This window comes from Suricata suricatta, chromosome 11 (genome assembly GCF_006229205.1).
Source record: "Suricata suricatta isolate VVHF042 chromosome 11, meerkat_22Aug2017_6uvM2_HiC, whole genome shotgun sequence".
In the NCBI taxonomy this organism is placed as follows: domain Eukaryota; kingdom Metazoa; phylum Chordata; class Mammalia; order Carnivora; family Herpestidae; genus Suricata; species Suricata suricatta.
In genome coordinates, this window is record NC_043710.1 from 107030236 (window position 1) to 107038248 (window position 8013).

The 8013-nt window shown below is 42.5% G+C and overlaps 1 pseudogene; it reads left to right on the forward strand.

Annotated features, from left to right (window-relative positions):
- Positions 1-7608: 7608 nt before the first annotated feature.
- LOC115272801 lies at positions 7609-7761 on the forward strand (annotated as a pseudogene).
- The last annotated feature ends 252 nt before the right edge of the window (positions 7762-8013 follow it).

Sequence of the window (8013 nt, forward strand, 5' to 3'; positions counted from 1 at the left end):
GGTTCTCCGATCAGGCGAAAGAGAGCGTTTATTCAAAGAACTGTTCTTTATATAGTCTTCAAGGGGGAAAACAAGGCAAGCTGACCTAGGCAGGCTACAGAGTCGAATGCATATCAAAGAAGCGCCCCGACTTTGCCTCAGCAATCTTGGAGGATAGAGAACTAACACTGAATACGGTTTTGATCTTTTGTGTGCCTTGGCCACTGCGTCTAGCTCAGCAAGACAGTCGCCAAAGTTATTTTGACCAGGAAATGGCAATCTCCAGCCTCCAGATGCAAATCTTGTTTACTGGCTCACTCAACGGAGTGATAATCCTTGCCTGAGGCAGACAGAAAACTTGGCGGGCCCCGACAGTCAAGAAGCTCACATAACCGAACTGAAGAAATAACTCCAAGTAATCGTCAAAGGTACCCTCTCACAGGTGTCCGCTGAGTCCACCTCCTCCTCCTCTCCCTTCTCCTCCTTGGCCTCCATGGCCTTTGTCTCTGCTCCAGCGCTGGGCCCCACTCCAAGCCCTCAGACTCCTACGGCCACTCTTTCACCTGTGCACATCAGACCAGACGAAACAACCACACTCACACCCACAGATTCAAGAGGAGTCTACGCAGAGGGCCTAGCAGGGGCTGGGAGTGTGAAGGCTTGTTCCACTGGGGATCCCTTGGGTGTGGGAGGGTGTCTGGACTGGGTTCCTGCTCTCTTTCTTAACTTACCTTGAGTCGTTAAGAGGGATGCCCTCGCCCCAGCTCAGGCACCAAAGTTAGGTGGGAAACTAAGAAGAAGTGTGTTAACTTGTGCTTGTTAAGTGTCTATTATGTGTTGAATCAAGGGAGATATGCTTATCTCCGTTCCTGAGGTAAAGAAACTGAGGATCAGAATGATTTAAAAGAACCTGATGTTATTGTAGCAGGTCAAGACGTCCACATGCTAATCTCACACTCTGCAAATGTGTTACCTTAGCCGGCAAAAACAACTTCACACATTTCATTAATTTAAGGGCCTTGAGATGGGGAGATCATTCTGGATGATCCAGCCCAGTGTAATCACAAGAATCTTTAAAAGCAGATTAGGCGAACAGAAGAAGTCAGAATGATGCCACATGAGAAGGATTCAACTTTCTTTTGCCGCTTTTGAAGATGGAAGAAGAGACCACAAGCCACGGAACGTGGGCGGCCTCTAGAAACCCAAAAATGCAAAGAGTCCTATCCAGACCCTACAGAAAGGAATGCAGCCTTGCCGATACTTTGATTATGTGGAACAGAATGAGACTTGTGTCAGATTTCTGACCCACAGAAATATAAGATGATAAACTTCTGTTATGTGAGCTAAGTTGGCAGTAATTGGTTACAGCCGACATAGAAAACTAATACAGCCACACACAGTTTATGGGGAGTGAAGACTCAAGCCCAAGTTGGCATGCGTGTATTTGGAAAACTGAGTTAACGGGAATTGCTGACGTACGGGGTGTGTTGTGTGAGAAGAGAATTGAAGATGACTTCACGGTTTGTCCAGGGAGCTGCTATTTGCTGAAGTGGGAAGATTGTGGGGTGAGAAGGTTTGGGGGAGAAAATGAGAAGTGGAGGTTTGGACATGGCACATTAGCAATGCCTAGTAGATATCCAGGTAGAGATGTGCAGTAAGCGATTGGATTTAGGGACCTGGAGCTCAAACCAGAGGTCCAGGCTAGAAATAAAGATAAATATGAGAATCAGTGCCATGAAGACAGCTTTTAAAGCCAGGAAATTGAGTGAAATCACCTAGAAAGAGAGAGAAGAGAAGACATTCAGGACTGAGTCCTAGAGTTTGGAGTGATGAGGAAGAATCACCAAGGAAGATGAGAAGAGGCACGCAGAGACCCTGGAGAGGTTCCTAGAGCCTTAGCTCCCTCTTGGTAGCTCAGACAACAATCACAACGTTCTGGAAGCTGAGCAGCTGAGAGAGAGAAGTGATGACTGACGTAGTGGACCCAGGAATGTTGAATTCCCAGCTAGCACCAGGAAAAGCCGAGAACCAACCCACTGCAATCCATACTGCAAAACTCCGCCAGAGCCTCGGGTGCTGACAGCACCAGGTGTCTCCGGAAACTAGGGCAGGCTCGGAAGGATCTAAAACAAGAAAAATTCGACAAAAGCTGTTCTGAGGCGTGTGAGGCCATGAGCACAGTCGCTGAAACCTCCCTGGGACTAGTATCCTCAACTATAAATCTATGTAACAGGGATGGTTGCCCATCTCACACGGTTGTTTTGAAAGGAATTGAATCAAATGGAAAGAAATGCCCACACTCATTGACACTACTGCCTCTTCTGCCATTCTCTCTAGAACTCACTACAACCAGGCTTTTGTCCGCACAGCGCCAGGGGACAGCTCTCATCCAGGTCATCAGTGACTTGTGCATTGCCAGGTCCAATGGCCAGTTCTCTGTCTTCACCTTTTTCCTCAGACTCTTTGACAGAACGGACCACTCACTCTTCTCAAAAACCTCTTCTCCACTTGCTTCAGGGCTACCACTCTCTCCTGGGACCTATGGGTCCCTCCTTCTCAGACTCCTTTTCTGATTCTTCCCTCTCCCATCCATGCTGCTGAGAAACTGCCCTTTTTCTCCCTGTGGCAAAAGACTGGAGGTTTACGCTCTAGAAAAGGTAAAACCGAGGTCCCTGAACGACAGGTCAACCAGCAGGATTGAGGGGATGAGTACCAGCCCATAAACAATGGAAATCACTGATTGCGTAACACTAACTATGGGATTCTGAGACTTCCAGACCTGATCAACCCACTTGGTTCTAGAAGGCTGGGAACCAGACCTTGATCCTTCAGGAAGGAGTTTGGGAGGGGCCACCTGGGAAATATGACCAGCCCATATTTTTCATATTCAGTCATGAATACCTGCATGCATATAACAATATAAATATTAAATATTGGTATGTTTAAAATAGCATAGCTATATTGGGCAGATAAGATAATTAAATCTTTACCTATAATAAAAAGAAGTCAATGGATGTTTAAAAGTGATACTAGGAATTTATCGAAAGAATACAGGAGCGCTGATTCATAGGGGCACACGTACCCCAATGTTTATAGCAGTGCTCTCAACAATAGCCAAACTATGGAAAGAGCCCAAATGTCCATCAACTAATGAATGGATAAAGAAGATGTGGTTTATACATACAACAGAATACTACTCGGTGATGAAAAAAATGAAATCTTGCCATTTGCAACAACGTGGATGGAACTGGAGGGTATTATGCTAAGTGAAATAAGTCAGTTAGAGAAAGACAGGTATCACATGTTTTCATTCATATGTGGAATCTGAGAAACTTAATAGAGGACCATGAGGAAAGGGAAGGGGGAAAAAATAGTTACAAACAGAGAGGGAGAGAAGCACCTGGGGGGCTCAGTCGGTTAAGTATCCGACTTCGGCTCAGGTCATGATCTCACAGTTCATGGGTTTGAGCCCCACGTCAGGCTCTGTGCTGACAGCTAGCTCAGAGTCTGGAGCCTGCTTCAGATTCTGTACCTCACTCTCTCTCTGAACCTCCCCTACTCACACCAACTCTCTCTGTCTCTCAAAAATAAATAAAAGACATAAAAATTTTTTTAAAAATGAGAGGGAGGCAAACCATAAGAGACCCTTAAATACGGAGACCAAACTGAGGGTTGATGGGGGTGGAGGGATGGGGGAAATGTGTGATGGGCACTGGGTGTTGTATGTAAGTGATGAATCATGGGAATCTACTCCCGAAGCCAAGAGTACACCATATACACTGTATGTTAGCCAACTTGACAATAAATTATATTTTAAAAAGTGATAAATTAAAAGATATCTTTTGTATTAGTATTTACTTGTTATTTATAGTGATGAAGATTTGTACGTAGCCTAGAATAAAGAGTTAAAGCAAAGATAATGCCTCTGGGAAAGGGGACTGGGGAGAACGGAGAGGGCTGAGGAAGGAAATCACCGTACTTTATTTAACTCTGTTGCTACCATTTGACTACATGCATACATTACCTCCAAGAAAATAAAAATTAAAGCAAAAAACACAAAATGTCCTCGGTGATTCTGATACTCAGGCAGATTTAGGAACCATAAGGACCACACACTGTCCCATCCACACTGGAAACTCTGCAAAGTCCCTGCTAAGCAGTTGTCCAACTCTGATTTGACTAACTCCGTGATACCTAAAACTGCCCATCCTGCTTCTTTACAGCCCTAACTCCTCTGATATATGGTTATGGATACTACATGGTAAAAGCACAGAGATATTGTGAAACTGTACTTGGCCAATCCATTTCCAGGGAGGTAAGTAGTTGGGGAAGCAATGAATGGCTCTCCATCCCCCAACACTAAGTAGATATTCAAGAGGGTGAGGCTTTTCATTGTGTGGGGACCCACTGCCTCGGAAATCACTTGGAAGAGACTCATCCCTGAGAATGGAGGTAAGCATTTAGGAGCTCTAGGAATTTTACATTTAGGTCTCATCCTCTGGTTTTGAGTGACGACACAGCTTAGACCATCCTGGAGACTCTCAGAAGTCAAGGTGGTGAGATGCCTCAGAAGACAGGAAGCTGGGGGGCACCTGGGGGCTCAGTTGGTTGAGCATCTGACTCTTGATTTTGCCTCACATCATAATCTCACAGTTCATGGGATCAAGCCCTGTGCCAGGCTCTGCACTTACAATATGGAGCCTGTTTGGGATTCTCTCTTTCCCTCTTTCTCTGCCCCCGCTCTCTCAAATAAATAAGTAAACAAACAAACATTAAAAAAAAAAGACAGGAAGATGGGCAAAAGAACCTTATGAGCTATGAGCTTATGAGCTTTTGGGTCCAGAAAGTAGCTGTTTATCTCAATGTGAAAGACCTATCTTTAAAGCATTATTTCCCTTTTCATATACCTAGTAGCCCACTCTATCCCCTGGAGCTCTGTTGGAAGGTCCTTGTGAAAGAGAGAGTATTTTAGTAATTAAAAGCACTGGCTCTCAATAGTACAGATAAAATTAATTATATTTTAAAAACTCAATCCAAAACATAAAAGTAGGGGGGAAAATGACATATATTAAAAACAAAATAGTAAAGAGATAAATTTAAACCCAACAATGTTGATAATTATAGTTAATGTTAATGGTCTGTACACCTGAATTAAAAGACAGAGATCGTCAAACCAAATTAAAAAGCAAAATTCAACACTTAAAACATAGAAACACAGCTAGATTAAATGAAAAAGGATGGGAAAAGGTATACCATGTAAACTATTCAGAAGAAAGCTGAAGTGGCGCTATTAATAGAGACAAGGTAGCTTGTAGAACAAGGAGTGTCACCAAAGAGGGACAGTTCATACCAATTGAGAGGTTACCTACCCAGAGAACATAATAATACTAAATACGTGTACACCTAATAAGAAATATCAAAATATGTGAAACAAAAACATACAGATGGATCTGTCAATGTAATCCACCATATTAACCAAACTAAAAACAAAAGTAATATATGTTCCTCTCAATAGAAGCAGAAAAGTCATTTGGCAAAATTTAACACCTACTGTAATTTTCTTTAAAACTCTCCACAAATTAAGAACAGAAGAAACTTCCTTGATCCAATAAAGGGCACTTAAAAACCCTGCAGCTAACATCAAACTTAGTGGCGAATGACTGAATGGTTTCCCATTAGGATCAGGAACAAAGCAAGGATGTCAGCTCCCAATGTTCTATTCAACACCATGCAGGCAGTCCTAGCCAGCGCAATAAGACAATACAAAGGAATAAAAGGCACTCAGATTTTTAATGAGTGGTAAAACTATACCATACAGCAAGATGGTCTCTGCGGGGAAATTCAGAAGAATCTACAAAAGAGCTTCTAGAACTAATAAATGAGATTAACAAAGACAAAATAAAAGGCCAATATGTTTTTAAAACAATTGTCTATCTATACATTAGCAACAAATAGAAAATGAAATTGAAAACTAGATATAAATTAAACAAAATATATGTAAGACTTATACACTGAAAACTTTGTGACATTGCTGAGAGAAATAAAGTGAGCCCCAATAAATAGAAAGATGCAACATGTCTGTGGATCAGAATATTTGATACAGTAAAGATGGTAATTGTCCCCAAAATTACCTATGGATTCCCAATGCATACCTAATAACACGTCCAGTAGGCTTTTCTGGAGAAACTGATGCTCTAACTCTAAAAGAAATGCAAAAGATCTAGAATGCGGGGGGAGGCGGGGGAGGGGGGAGTGTAGTTACACTACTTGATTTTGAGACTTACTGCGAAGCTGGAGTAATCACATCAGTGTGGCATTGGGGTGAGCATAGACATATAGAGCAGTGGAAGAGTCCAGAAATACACCCAACATATGGTCAACTGATTTGGACAAAGGTAGCAAGGTAGATCAGTGGGAAAAGGGAAGTCTTTTCAACATATTGTGCTGGACAATTGGATATAGAGGTGGGAGGCTGAGGGAAAGGGAGACACAGAGGGAGGCACAAAACAGTTGGGGTGGGATGAATAAAGGAAGAATGAACAAAGGAAAGACCTCAACATACATCTTACACCATATAAAAAAGTTAATTTGAAATAAATCATAGAGCTAAATCTGTAACAATCTAGAAGAAAACTTAAGAAAAAATAATTTCCACATCAGGCTAGGCAAATAGTTCTTAAGAACTAAATCTAAATATTAGAGCTCAAGGACATCTGTAAAATTTGACCAAGGAGGGTTTTAGGCAACCCTTAGTTATATAAAGGAAGTGTTTCTTTATATAACTGAGTCTTCACTACTTCCGGTCCCTCCGTCCTCTGTCCTGGAACACATTCCCTCCTCCCCGATCCAGATTCTTAGCAGAACGAACTCCTAATTGCTGTCCTGTCTCCCTCACTCCCACTTGCTCCGGAAGAGGTTCCTGACATCGTAAGCTGGGTCAGGTGTGTCCCTGGACGCCATCACCCCCTGAGCTCAGCACCTGCCCTCTGCACTGTAATGGCCTCTAGACTGGAGGCCCCATGAGGCCCTGGGATGGGGTCTGAAGTGCTCATTCTTCTTCCCAGTGCCTGGTGGATGGTAGATGGTCAGTATATTTTACTGGATGAGAAACTGTGTGGTTGCAACCTTTTTTTTTCAATACTTTTACCACCATAAAATACACATGATACGAAATTGAACCATCGTCACCATTTTTAAGTGTGCAGGTCAGTGGTAGTAAATACAGTCCTAATGTATTTATGACCAGCCATCTCCATGACTCCTTTATCTTGTAAAACTGAAACTCCAATACCCAGTAAACACTAACTCTCCATTTCCCGAGCCCCTGGCAGCCACGATTCTACCCTTCCTCTGATTTCAGCAGCTCTAACTGTCTCATATAAGTGAATTCATACATGACTTGTCTTTTTGTGACTGGCTTGTTTTACTTAGCATACTGACTCCAACGTTTATCCATCTTGTAGCGTATCACAGCATCTCCTTCCTTTTTGAAGCTGAATAATACTCCATTGTGTGTATCTACCATATTTTGGCAATCCATTCACCTGTTGATGGATACATGGGTTGCTTCCATGTTTTAGCTGTTGTGAATAATGCTACTATCAACATGGGTATACAAACTCTCTCTTCCAAACTATACTTTCAAGGGTCATTTCTATAGTTTTTTACTAGAGAAGTTTCTCTGAACATGTACAGTACCCAAAACCACGAGGAGGAGGCAGAAAAAAATAACCTCTTCCAGACCCTGCTTTCAATTCTTCTGGGTGTATACCCAGAGGTGGAATTTCTGGATCATATGGTAATTCAATTTTTAATTTCGGAGGATCTGCTACACTGGCTTCCACAGTCAGTGGCTGTACCGTTTCACACTCCTACCAACAGCACACGAGAGTCCCAACTTCTCTGCATCCTTGACATACATTTTCTTTTGCTTTCTTTCTTTTTATGTTTTCTAGTAGCTATCCTAATGGGTGTGAGGTAGTATCTCACTGTAGTTTTGATCTGAATTTCCCTAGTTATTAGGGCAATTGAACA